General features: G+C 40.1%; 1 long non-coding RNA gene across 1 annotated transcript in view; it reads left to right on the top strand.

Annotated features, from left to right (window-relative positions):
* LOC108640605 overlaps window positions 1–12,389 on the top strand; it is a 142,280-nt gene extending 129,891 nt beyond the window's left edge. The window contains exon 4 of the long non-coding RNA XR_001921300.1: window positions 12,314–12,389. This is a non-coding gene — a long non-coding RNA (uncharacterized LOC108640605). The remainder of the gene's footprint in view (window positions 1–12,313) is intronic.
* The last annotated feature ends 422 nt before the right edge of the window (window positions 12,390–12,811 follow it).

Genomic DNA, 12,811 nt, shown 5'->3' with positions numbered 1-12,811 from the left:
AACACACTCACGCACACACATGTGCAGACATACATGCATCCTTGAATGCTTTCTCAGCCTTCCACTCTAGCCAGCTTCACTAACAAGCATACCACAATCCTTTCCAGCCCACACTGGGAGGATGTTAAATAATTTTTATCCTAAAACTCCTGCTCCCTCCTCCTCTTTAACTTTCCCATCCACCCCCTGTATGTTCCCATTGTGGGGAAGAACGAGTGCTGTTTTCTCTTATCTCCTTGGCTATGAGGGTAGTTTCACAACTGCTCCATGTTTAAGTTTTTCACCTACCACAGACTTAATGTATTAAAGTGGGCCAAATCTGGCACTCCTTATCCCAGACAAAAGTTTTATTGAAGTCTTTGGGAACTGTGCCTGGGACTCTGTGAGATTGCAGGCAGTGGTATTTAAAAGAGGTTTCCACAGTCACTTGATTTGATTGAAGTGAATTTTTTTTTTTTTAGTGAAGGTAGCTTAATCAAGACAGCGCTTTCAAGTCTGAAATCGTCTCTTATGAAGTTACCTGGGAGGAGGTTTGAAATACCTCAGTTAATGTTTTCACATCTCTACGCATCAGTTGCCAACCATATCTACTCCTTCCCTTCTGTTTGAAGGCAAACTTTAAGAGAGATGTCATTTATTTTCCCCCTTCAAGGTTAGGCTGGACAGTCTTGGATTCTGAAAGGAGAAGCTATGACAGCTTGTTATAAGGTACAACTGATTGTCTGCAAGTGATGTGATGAAAGAAATAGTCTAGTTGGTATTCTGACTTTACAATGCTAATAAAAGGCTTGGGGCGGGGGGGATTTAAACCCCCTTTGCATGCACAGACATACATGCCTGCATTCTCTGACTCTGTGACTGATGAAACAGTAGCGGGGTAAAAATTACTTCTTTTGGGGAGGGTAAGTTCATAGAGTTTTTGATCCAGTGGAGGCAAAATAGTACCAGGGTGAATTGGCAATGAAGAGGGAATTGGTCTGTGAAGTTAGCTCTGATAGCCCCACATGGATTCGGGCAGGAAATATGCTCCTCACCATATAGCATCATGTTTGCTAGAAAAGCCAAAGCTGTAAGTCAATCTGTTGCCTGTAGGACTTTTCTGTATTTATGGTAAAAAGATGATAGATGTATTTCTTTTAAGACTTCAAAGGAAGAAAATGAAAGGGAAAAAGTTAAACTCTGTCAAAATCCACCAAAATACCAATATGTCAGCTCCTGAATAGGCTATGCAAGGAGGTGCTGTTGTAATCAAGGGAAGTAAAATGTAGAAAATTGAAGTGTAGGAGATATACTGGATTCTCATTAAGCAGTTAAAAAAGATTATTAAAATAAAGCCTTCTCTAAGAGTGAAAGAAATTAGGAAATGGTGCCTTCACTGAAAAGACATTTATTTCTGTCTGAGGCATCATTCATTATAAGGTTATAGGAAAGGCCATGCTAATATCATGTTCTTTTGCCCTCAGCTTCATCACTGATGCTGATGTCCCAAGTGCCTTTGTAAGAGCCTCACGCTCAGGTCAGAGATCTGGCCCTCCTGATCTGATCCAACTTGTGGATTGCAGCAGGAGATTTACTATCTTGGGATGGGAACTCCTTTTTTCTCAAACTCAGAAACAGTCTAAAAATCTAGCGCACTACTTGTAGCCAGAGAGAAACAGAAGAGCAAATTACTTCTAATTGGACTGCAGTGAGGCCACAAGCTCATTTAGTGAAAGGATTTTGTGGTGGAAGGAGGTGGAGGCAGAGGCTGAGGATTCAGCCCAGTGAAGAGGCCACAACATAGCAGCTGTGGCAGTTTGGTGTAATGGCTTTTGTAATCTACTGGTGCTTTATGTCTTTTCCAACTGAGCTTAAAAAAGGTTTGCCTCTAACTACTGCATTTCACAAAAGAAACCACTTTAATACTTGTTGTTTTTTCCTGTGGAAACCTTGATGAGCCTCTCTGTTGTTTGCTCACTTCACAAGTCCTCTTGGCATTGCTGTCTTGTTGGTGACTTGTTCCCGACAGTGCTTTTCCTCACAACTTGTGCAATGAGTGTATGACCAGAATAGCATTCTTGTCCCCTTACATGGGTGTTTAACTGAAATTTATGGTGGTCTGTTGAAGTTACTAGAACTTAAACATAAAAATGTACTACTTTTTTTTTTTTTTTTACTAAGGGTTATTTCAATAGTGTGTACATGTAAGAAGGAGCTGGGGCAAATGCTTAATAGCACACTAAGGAAAACTAAACCTCTTCTCTCAGGCTGGGTTTTATTATTTTGAAACAATCATATCTATGTCTTTCGGAGTTTAATCCTTGCCAAGATTTCTGTTTGTGGTTTACTTGCATACTTGCATTGTGCCATTTCATCTCCACACCAGTTTTTTTGCCGTGTTAATCTTTTTCTCAATTGTTACATTTTCCCTTTTTTTCTGCCTGAAAAAAACTCTTCTGTTTTGACTTGTTTTTGTATTTTTTCCAATCATGGAAACAGAGCTGAATGTGTTGGACTAGTGGTTGAATTTCTGTTGCTCAGCTCTTTTTTATGATATTTGCCTTTACAGTGTGATTTGTACAACAATTAACATTCGTCCGGGCTGAGAAGAATGCTAATGGAAGGCTGTCTGTGAGCTGAGAGAGTGAGAGAGCAGCAAAAGAGGTCTGGGAGTAGAAAGCTTAAACAGTGAGGTTAAACAGGTCAAATGAGAAGTAACAGTCAGTTGAAAGAATAGTCCAGGGGATTAGAAGAAGGGATGAAGCTTAATGGCCAGATTTTGCAGTGAGGTTGTTACTTATGTGTAGGTAAATTGTCTTTGTTTTGACATCAATATACAGAAGTTTGGCTTTGTCTCTGAAGCTCAAAATGTTATTTTGTAGAACAACAAAAAGTCTGATTTTTTGCATATTGCCTTTCCCACATACCTCTGACTTATTGAGATGCTAGCACTCTCCACAGAGGTAGTTCCTTTCAGACTTCCCTTCACTAAAAAACTAAATACCTTCAGCTGGCAAAGACAGGTAATGGTTTGCAGCCTGCCTGTTGCTATCTCACCGGTGCACACAACTCAGTTTCAATAGTAAGACACCACAAATGTTATCAGCATGTTTTTCCTTTTCCCATGTACAAACAGAGTCCAAGATCAGATAAAGGAAATGTCATGTTGACCTGTGGTTGCCTCTGAAATATTTTTGACTCTTGACTTCATGAGTTAGTTGTCTTTATCTGAGGCAGATTTCATGTCTGTGATGGTGAAACCAATTTTTCCATCATGTGTTAGTACTGTGATATGGAAGATCCCTATGACTCTTGACTAAGAATTGTTCTGCTGTCCATGACTTGAAAAATAGCAATAAACTAAATGCTTCTGGTACACCTTGTGTTTGAAATACATTAGCAATGGATTCCAGGAAGGAGCAAAGTCGAAATGTGTATTACACTGTTTTCTCTTATTCTTTGTAGATGACTTCCCCATATTTAAATGTAACAATCAGGGCAATCAGAGCATAAATGTGTGCTGTGTGTGACACAGAAATGAGAACTGGAGGTGCAGGCTAGATGGGATTCCTTGATTTCCCTCTGAGAGGAGCTCTGACAAGTCCAGAGAAAGTTTTGCACAGGATGTTCAGGGTTGTTGCTACAGATCACCTTTCTTTTCTCTAGTGAACAGAAGCAAGAATTGAGTTCTTTTCTAAAATTCATCAAGCCTTTGCTGATTTATGATTCTATGCTAATGGTTTTCCATTTTGTGCAGAAACATCTTTCCTTGTCTTGTTATGTGTAATGATAATGAATAATGAGGAAATGGCTTCATAGATGATAAAGGACATTATGAAAGTCTTACTGTGACTTAACTGTAAGCTAAATTGTGTTCAAATCATCAGCTTTGGGCACAGCTCTCCTGCTGTGTTTCATCCTTCCTCCATTCTCTGCTCTCTGATAAGCTTTGCAGCCTGTTCTTTGCCAAGAAAGCAGAAAGCATTGGAAAGAAAGTGGAGTTAATTATATTTAATGGTGGGTCAGGAAGGGGGAAGGAATGATAAGATTTTGATATCAAGAGCCAGCATCAATGCTGAATATACACATGCTTTCAAGTTTGTTTCATTAAAATGGTTTCAAAAAGAACTCCTTTGGAAATATTGGTCATCTTGGCAAAGCACCATGATAATTTTTTTGAAATGTGAACTCTGGAAGACCTAACCCTGGGCCCCTTAAAAACCCCTTTCTACCTACCCCCCCCCCCCCTTGTATCTTGCTCCTTCCTTACCCCCTAAACAACAGACTGATAAGCAAAAGCCTCAGAACTAGCTGTTCCTGCCTTGGTGGTTGGAATAGGTTTTCCTACTGTAGCATACACTGACTTCTGAGAAGGACATGTCTTGTGGATCTTCATCTCTCCTGGTGCTCTGAAGTGGTGGCAGGTCTGTGAGCATCACAGCGGGCTGCTGATCTGCTCCCTTGGCCTTTCAGTGAGGCTGCTGTGCTCTGGTCTGGCTCCCATGCAGTGTTGGGACCATGGCGCGGGATGTCTACACAGACTCAGAAGCACTCTCAAACAACAGACACATGTTATCTAGTGGTGTGGCAGGGTTTGCAAGGAAAGGTTTATAGAGAATTTAGGACCTGTCTCCCCTGCACCTTTTTGCTTCAGACCTTGCTGAGCCATCTTGGAGTAAACTGGTGCTTTTATGTAGTGTAAGAAAGAAATATCGAGTTCCAAAAGTGTGACTGTACCACAGCTCAGAGGCAGCGCAGGGTTGATGCACCTGTGAGCACTCCTGGAGCCAAGTCACTTACTGCCCACTCAAAAATCAAGTCACATTTGATACTAACATATAACCTGCCCCACACAGAACTGCAAACAGCTATTTATCCACCTCTCCGTTTGTGGGCATTGGTGGTTTTGACATACCAAAAAAAGGTGCCTGCTGTACTGCTGCTGCTGCTGCCCATGCCATCTTTGATGAAACGTACTGCTTCATATCTGAAGGACATTGCATCTTGCAAATTAGAGGTGTGGGTGTCTGTCTCTAAATCCCCTCAGTTGTGTTCTCCCCAGACCACTCACCAGCCTGTTTTAAGGAGCTGCCTGCTGCAGGCCTAAGAGCTGATGCAGGCTTGCCATGCCAGGGAGGCTGGGTCCCTTCTCAGCTTGCCAGGGAAGCTGATAGGAACCCATTAGGGTATGTATTTCCTCACCAGCTATTTGAATCTGTTATGTTTTCATGAAATATTTTTGTTCAGCTGATGAGGATTTTACTTTTGTGATGAACAAGATTCCTGTCACAAAATACCAGTCAGAGCTGGAAAAGGAGTTACACAGAAATATATTGTTATAATAATACCAGAGAAAATTTCCAAGCATGATCTGAATGCAAGTCTTGATTTCTTTTGCTATGGGTCAGAGGAGCGTAAACTGTCCCTTTCATCTGTGTAGTGTTGGATTCTGGGACAGAAATGCTTGGTATTCAGTATTTGGTATTTTATTTTAACTATTTTTTTGCTGAAAAGTGATAAAGATCCAAATAGTGTCCATTTTTGTAATAATATAGTGACTGGTCTAGTCTCAGAACTTACAAAGCTCTTGGTAGTTAAAGGCTGCAAGCTTTTATCTTTGGCAATTTCTATTCTAGCTGTGTAACTTATAGCAGAACCTGAGATTCAGGATGGCACAGGTTAAGCAAAATTTGATATATTAAGTAATGCAAGAGGTATTGTAGAGAATTTGTTTCAACTGTCATGGTTTTTAATGGGAAGAAAATGAAATGCACTTAGTTTTTAAGTCTACATTGCACAAGGGTGGAGTCTTAGTATCCTGAGATTTTAGTGAATATTTGATATTAAATATTATACATAAATGATCTACCAAATAAACATGGGATAAAAACTTTTGAGTAATGCGGGACAACTTCCTTAAAAATGTCAAAATGTGTATTCCTACTTGCGTGTTGTTGACTTCTACCCCATATGGTAAGAGCTTATACCCCAACCTCATTTTTTCTTCTGAAACTCAGTGCCTTCCTGAGTTCAAGGCATTTTAAAGATTTTTATACTTTATATTTAAGAAGAATGATAGTTGAAGATAAACCTGATTTATTCTTCTTCCCCAAATAAGTTGTGATTAACCTCATCATTTTAGTTTATTTCTGAGTAGTTGCTGATTCTTTTTGAGGGCTATGTATAGTGGACTCATTTGTTGCCAGAATTAATTACACATATAAGGAAAGTTTGTAGCTAAACAGAAGCTGTGGAAGCAGAGGAAGCTCTTTCCTTTTTGAAATCTGACCACTTGAAACTACCCATAGTGTCTGGAAACCTGTAAGCTGATGCTCTGTAGTTTTGTTTCTATGGTCATTATATTCCTTGGTGCACATAATGAATTTTTTTTTTAAGAGTGAAAAATGCAAAAGTGCATAGATAATTTTAATAATTAAATTTTTGCTTGTGTTTTCTTTCAATGTTAAAAATGAATGTAAAAGATAAAATTATGTGTATTATAAACAAGGCCCTTTCTCTGAGCACTTTGAAGCAGGATGTTCTACTAGTCTGTGCTCAGAGTCATGGTTCAGCTACAACTTGATAGAATAAGGCATTAAAGGGTGCGTAAAGATTTAAGAGCGCAGACATTGTTGGGTGTCTTGTGCTGTCATCAACAAAGATAAAATAATATGTCCTTTATTAAGTCCTTGTTCATTGATAGCTGTTATTCAGATTATACCTAGAATATCTCATAAGAGATTTAAAACCAGAACAAACACTACAACAGACATTTAACTGGCAAGTTGTAGGGGTTATGCAACTCTCCGCCAGACACGGAGCTGCTAGTTTTTAATTTGAAGGGAGCAATCTTCCAAGTTTTATTCACAGATTTATATTCTACTGGATTTAGTGACCTACTGTTAGTGAACTTTCATGTGAAGATATATCTAAAGTAATTTTTTCAGTCTTTTTGTAATTTAAACAAAATTTCAGATGGCAGGCTTGTTTTACAATTAATGACTAGCTTTACAGCTAATTTTCAAAGAGTGCGTGTGTTTACATGCATAATGTGGTTTTAATATATAAAAAAAAGGTTTTCCTATCAAGAAGAAAATGAGCAAAAAGAAGATAGATCATCTTTTTCTATTTCTATTTTGAGTTGATTCTGATGCAAAACTACATAATGCAAAGTTTTTGTGTCTGAAGAAGTCGGATTGGCAACTCGGGACTGTGATCAGTTGTGTGGCAGATAACCTAAGATATGCAGCTGTATAACAGGCCAACTTAAAAATAGTGAACTGCTGGGCCATGCGTACCTTTCTTTCAGCCTTAAGCTTCCCATGGAGAAGCCCAGGAGAAGCAAAGCTTTTCTTGCAGCAGTGGAGTTCAGTGAGACTACAGCAGTGCAGGCCAGGGTGTTCTGTGTGGGGTGGGGGAAGAGCCCCAGGGTGGGACCATCCCAGGGCTGGGTTTCTCACACAGGTGTTTGCAGACAGGGCCCCTGGGTACCTGCCTCAGCTCTCTCAGAAGCTGTAGACACTGTGCTTTGTAAGGCTAGCTGAAGGGTGCAGATGTTTGCAGGAATGCTTCTGGAAGTTGTGAAATGTTGTTGGAATTGAAAGTGAGATGAGAAGCAAGAGGGGGTAATGTTTTGGGATGCTGTGCTAAGAACCTGAGGCTAATCAGGTGTAATGAAGTTTACGATGTCTACCTGAAGGTATTTGCAACCTAGAGTGGCAGCTGTGAGGGGCAGATTACAGCTTTCATCTTGCTTGCATGCATGAGATGTGTTCAGTGGGAGATAGGACCTGCATCCATTACTTGCTTGAGTGCCCACTCTCTGTGGGCCTCTGTGCTTTGTTTTTCTCTCAGCCCTGACTCTAACCTGAACTTTACGCTCAGCCCTAGACCAGGTCCCCCAGCCATGGCCCAGGCGAGGAGTTTCATGCAGCCCTGTTTTCTTGGCATCTTGCCTGGAGCAGGCCCTATCTAGCCCCACTCTGTGTGTGGGCCTTTGGACTGTCTCGTTCATCCTGAACCCTAGTTTTATGTTGCACTCTGAGCTAAGGGCATACATAACAGGCAAGTTCCCTTTGCTCCTATGGGAGATGGCACAACAAGGTTATCTTGATGCTTTTTCTCTGTAATGGAGGATGCAATGAGTCCTGATGCTGCTGTTGTTCCTCCTATTCCATACCAGTGGGGGATGATAGGGTCCCAACATGAAATAGGGAACTGGGTGCGACTGTCACAGCATATGTGGCCTTTGGATTGATGTGAGCCAGATTTGTATGGTTTGCCTTCTTGCCTATTGTGTTTCTTGATGGCGAGGTGAGAGGGGGGATTCAGACCATCTTCTCTCCTGAGGTCCTTGTGGATCACATTATGTATGGTTTTTAGTAAGTAAGCAAGACCCAAAACCTCCCTCCCTGCCCCCACAAAACCAAGCTGTGGCTGCACTGGATAGGCTTGAAATAGGTATAAACAAACATTAATTACTTTTCTAAGGTTCCAAGGCTCAATTTACCACTTCTTTGATAATGTCCCTGTAAGCAATGTGGCCAAACTCCAGGTCATATTAACATTGTGTTGAGAAAGTGATATGATTTTACTTGTTAAAATAACAGTCAAAAGATCATTAGTGGTAGTGGGGGTTGTGAAAGTAATCTTTCTGGTTATAGGGACACTTTTTGGAGGAGGGAAGATCAAGACTAATTTCTAGAAGTATATTTCTAGAAATATTTTTCAGAATTTTCAGGAAAATCTCACAATCAGTTGATCTTTAACTTACCCTAGTTCACAGTGTTTTTAAAGTAGAGATGGTGTTCTGCACACACTCCTTGTGTGCGTGCATGCATTCACATGGATATTCCTGCAAGACTGTTGTGGTAAAAAGCAATTGGCATTTACCGACTTTCTGCATCTGAAGCTGCTTCTTTTAGGCATTTGAACTGGTTCTCTGCACCCTGGCCCCAACTGACCTTTCATGTGCAGCTCTACATGTCCAGAGCGCAAAGGCAGCACCATTTCAAATGTAATGCCACTGGAGAGGGGTCATGGTGGAGGTTCCCCCTGCACAGGCACTTCTGTCTGCATCATGTGTGAAGCCGTTCCACATAAGTGAAGGCCCCCATCAGCTGCAGGCCTAGGGTGGGCAGCATCCTTACTTTCTATGACTTCCTTGGACTGAAAACAGGGAAAAATGGGAATCTCACCATCTTGCCTGGCCAGTGGTGTGATTGGTAGCTGGGTCTGTTTTGGCAGAGCTGCACCCACAGGTGCATACCCCCGTGTGTGTACACACGGTCTTGGATGACCTTTTTGTAGGAAGATCCTGTGGAGGAAGATGTGTGCACATATGCGTTTAAGTGGCCTGATTCATTCCACTGTGTTTTATTTGATTGGTTCCTCTCCTCTCTTTCCCGAATGCTAGGAAGGCCTTGCATTTTTCTTTGCTATGTATGTTTGCCATATGTGTTTCAGATGGCTTTGGCAGTCTTTTGAAAAGAAGGATTGAGCTTCTGTGAGTATTCTAAATTGTTTTCCCTTATAGATAAAAGTATTAAAAGATACATACTGGTGGTTGCCTGAGAAGGGCAGAGAAGGGAATGTACTCTTTTGTATCTCAGCCTTGTGTCTTGTTTTAATTATTCCGTTAGCTCTTTCATGGAATATAGGCACATGGTTGCATAAAAAAATAAACAAAGTATTCTATCTGACCATCTTCAATAAAGATGGTATTGTTTTGAATATGTTAAAAAATTTTCAATTTCCAGAGACTGTGATAAAGGAAAGGAAGTGTAATATGGCTGAGTTGTGTATGCATGCTTGCTTGCACAAAAATGAGAAAAAATACCTATAGTGTGCTTTTAGAATTTAGGGACAATTCAAGAAATCAAGATACCCTTTGGCTTCAGTGCATCCAAGCTGGAGAATGAACCTCAGGGTCTGCTCATTAAACAATTCATCTCTATTTTGGTGCCCATTCTGAAACTTCTGGCTTTCCTTTTTCACTCCCGCAGTCAGCAGATTTAAAGGTGTGTGTCTCTGTGTGTTTGAAGAAGCTATCAGATATTGGTGACAGCTGAGCTTTGAAATATTCTTTGAAACCAGCACAAAGTACATGAGGAGTGAGTCATCATGAACATTTACAGACCATACTTGCTTCATGTGTTAGTCTTCTAATACTGAGCCTGTCTGATTGAGCTGGGGAAACTCACTTCATCATCATGCTCCTCAAAAAGCAGTCCAGTCACTGAAGCAAAAGATCTGAGCAACTTTTTTTATGATGCTAGTTTTGATTAATCAATCAAATTAAGATTTTCATCTTTTCTGTCACTGCCAGAGGGGTCCAAACTAGAGCATGATTTTCACCCCTCACGAGCTTCCATGAGCATCTTCCTTTTTGTAGTTTTAGCTACTTCAGTTAGAAAACATGAGGCTGTACATTTTGAAGGTAAAACTTTCCAGTTATGATTCCTCAGCAAGGAATTGAATTGAATTGAATTGAATGCGGCAAATTATGTTTAGTCACATAGACTCAGACAAGTTTGTAATAGGAAGATATTTTTGTTCGTAGATGCTGTGTCTGCTCCAGGTGTAAACCGAACCACCAGAAGCGTGCAAAACCAAAGCTTTCTGAGCCCCGGTGTAGTTATTCTGGACAAGTTTCCAGCACGTGTGGAGAACACTACACCGTACACACATCAGGACTATAAAAAAAACAGTCGTAAGTTTCTGAACTGGCTGTTTGCATAAACCACAAACTGCTGAATTGTCAAGACAGTGGCCTCAGCTGTAACCCTCACAGCGTGGTGTGTGCTTGTGCAGCATGGGCTCTTTCTGACTTACCACAGTGGTCAATATGCTGCATCTGTGCTTTTAAGAGTGTTTGTTAGTATGTGCTACAGAACCTCTCCATATAAACTGGTGACCTTCGGCTTCAAACCTTAATCCAAAACTGGATGTTAATCACCGTCTCCCTTCTTACCTTGTAATTTCCTTTATTTTAACTCTTAAGCTTATAATTTGAACAAGGATCGTACTATGTAGGTGGCTAAGACTTGAACTTTTCTTGATTTTGATCAACCTCAGTGCGTTTTATTCATACTGTTAAAAAAGTGAAGGTGCACTTAACATGCTTAGATATATAAAAAAGTTTATTGCTGGCAAAATGTCCTTTCTTTTTTCCTTCTCAGGATTTTCAGAATGTTTTACAGAAGTCAACTTTTATTTGACTTTCTGAGCATTGGAAGAATCTCTAATACTGTTGACAGGGTTGAATGCCTGGGTGACACAAGTCTGCCAGGCCTCAGTGTCTTCAGTTCACTCTGCATGGTTCAATGTTACAAACACGTATGACAAAACTTTGCGATTTCAGACTGGAATGCCTGCTTATGTTGATTTTCTTTCAAGGTTATAGCCATGCACACAAAAATGCACGCTGTGTAATAGAAAAAATTGGTATCTATAATAATGTTACATAAAAATTAATTATAAATGTAAGAATAGGAAATAAATGGCATGGGGGCATATTTTTGTGAGAATGTACTTGCACGAGCTATGTGCAAATATGGATTTTTTTGTACTTAATCTTAGCTACTCTTTTGAATCTTTTATTACTGTTTACTTAGTAGGCTGAAGTTTTGGTCTTACTTTTTGGCTGTTAAAACTGCAGTTGCCATCACACTGTAGCTTATGTTTCCAAGGTGGGCAGCAGATACTCTGTGTGCCTTTGGGAATAGCAGAGGGCAAGGAGTGAGGGTGTGCTGGAAGGCTGCCCACAGGGTTCTGCAGTGTTAAGGGACATCAACCACTGCCGCTGCCCAGCACCTTTGGACCTGTTTGGACCTGATTTGTTAAAATAAATAGATAAAATCCCCTGAAAGCTGGTGACTGCAGAGAACAAGAAAATATGTGTCTGAGAGTAGATTTGTCTTCTGCTGACACAGTTTGGCTTCCTTTTTGTACCATGAATGTTCAATAAATTTTATTTCTCAAGGCTGTGTTTTAAGAGCACATTCCAGGTTGTGTTCCTGTTCCAGAAAGGTTTTAGTAAGGAAGCATCCTGACTGAAATTTTGGACTTCGTCCAGTGACTAAAGACCTTGTGGTGCCCAACTGGTAAAAATCCTGAAATATAAGATTATGTACTTGTATAAAAACATTGTGTTTTCTGTCATCTTACAGTCATTTGACCTTGAATTAGAGCAAGGTCTTTGCATTGAGTATCTGAAAGACATAATATAATATAAATGAATTGTTTTAAAACACGTATTATTATACTTTAATTTTTTATCAGTGCGTTAACATAAAGTTACTAAGTGTTCCTATTCTGGTTTTCTTTATTTTAGGCTTTAGTCACAGAGAAGCATGACGATTTAGACCTCTGAAGTAGGTGTGAATGGAATTGAAGGGCTTACATGGAGGATTCTGAATTCCCTTCCTTCCTGCTCCAGGAAAGACGGGTGAGTGAATTATGAGGTAATTAGTAAGTAATGCAGTCCTCACTTCAGAAGGTTTTTAGTCAAAACAGTAAGATACAATTCAGATGACTGTATGTAAGAATGGAATAAATTTCAGATACTACAGATACACCTCCTAATTACAGACGTCAGCCTTCAGTTTTCTGTTCCTGTTCCATAATAAGAGGGTTTTCATTAAAAAATAGTGTAATTTTTCTGTAAATCTCAGCCCCCTCCTACACTCACCAACTCCCTCTGATGTAGAATGTTCTATATTTGAAATGTCAAAGAAATCTGAACTGACAAAATTAATTTAGCCGTTTGTTGAAGTGGTTCTGAGTAAGGCTGTTACTGGAGAAAAGCTCAAGGTGGAGCTTTATTAGACCC

This window comes from Manacus vitellinus, unplaced genomic scaffold, assembly GCF_001715985.3.
Source record: "Manacus vitellinus isolate BGI_N305 unplaced genomic scaffold, ASM171598v3 scaffold_39_pilon, whole genome shotgun sequence".
Lineage (NCBI taxonomy): Eukaryota > Metazoa > Chordata > Aves > Passeriformes > Pipridae > Manacus > Manacus vitellinus.
This window is presented reverse-complemented; position numbering and strand designations above follow the sequence as displayed.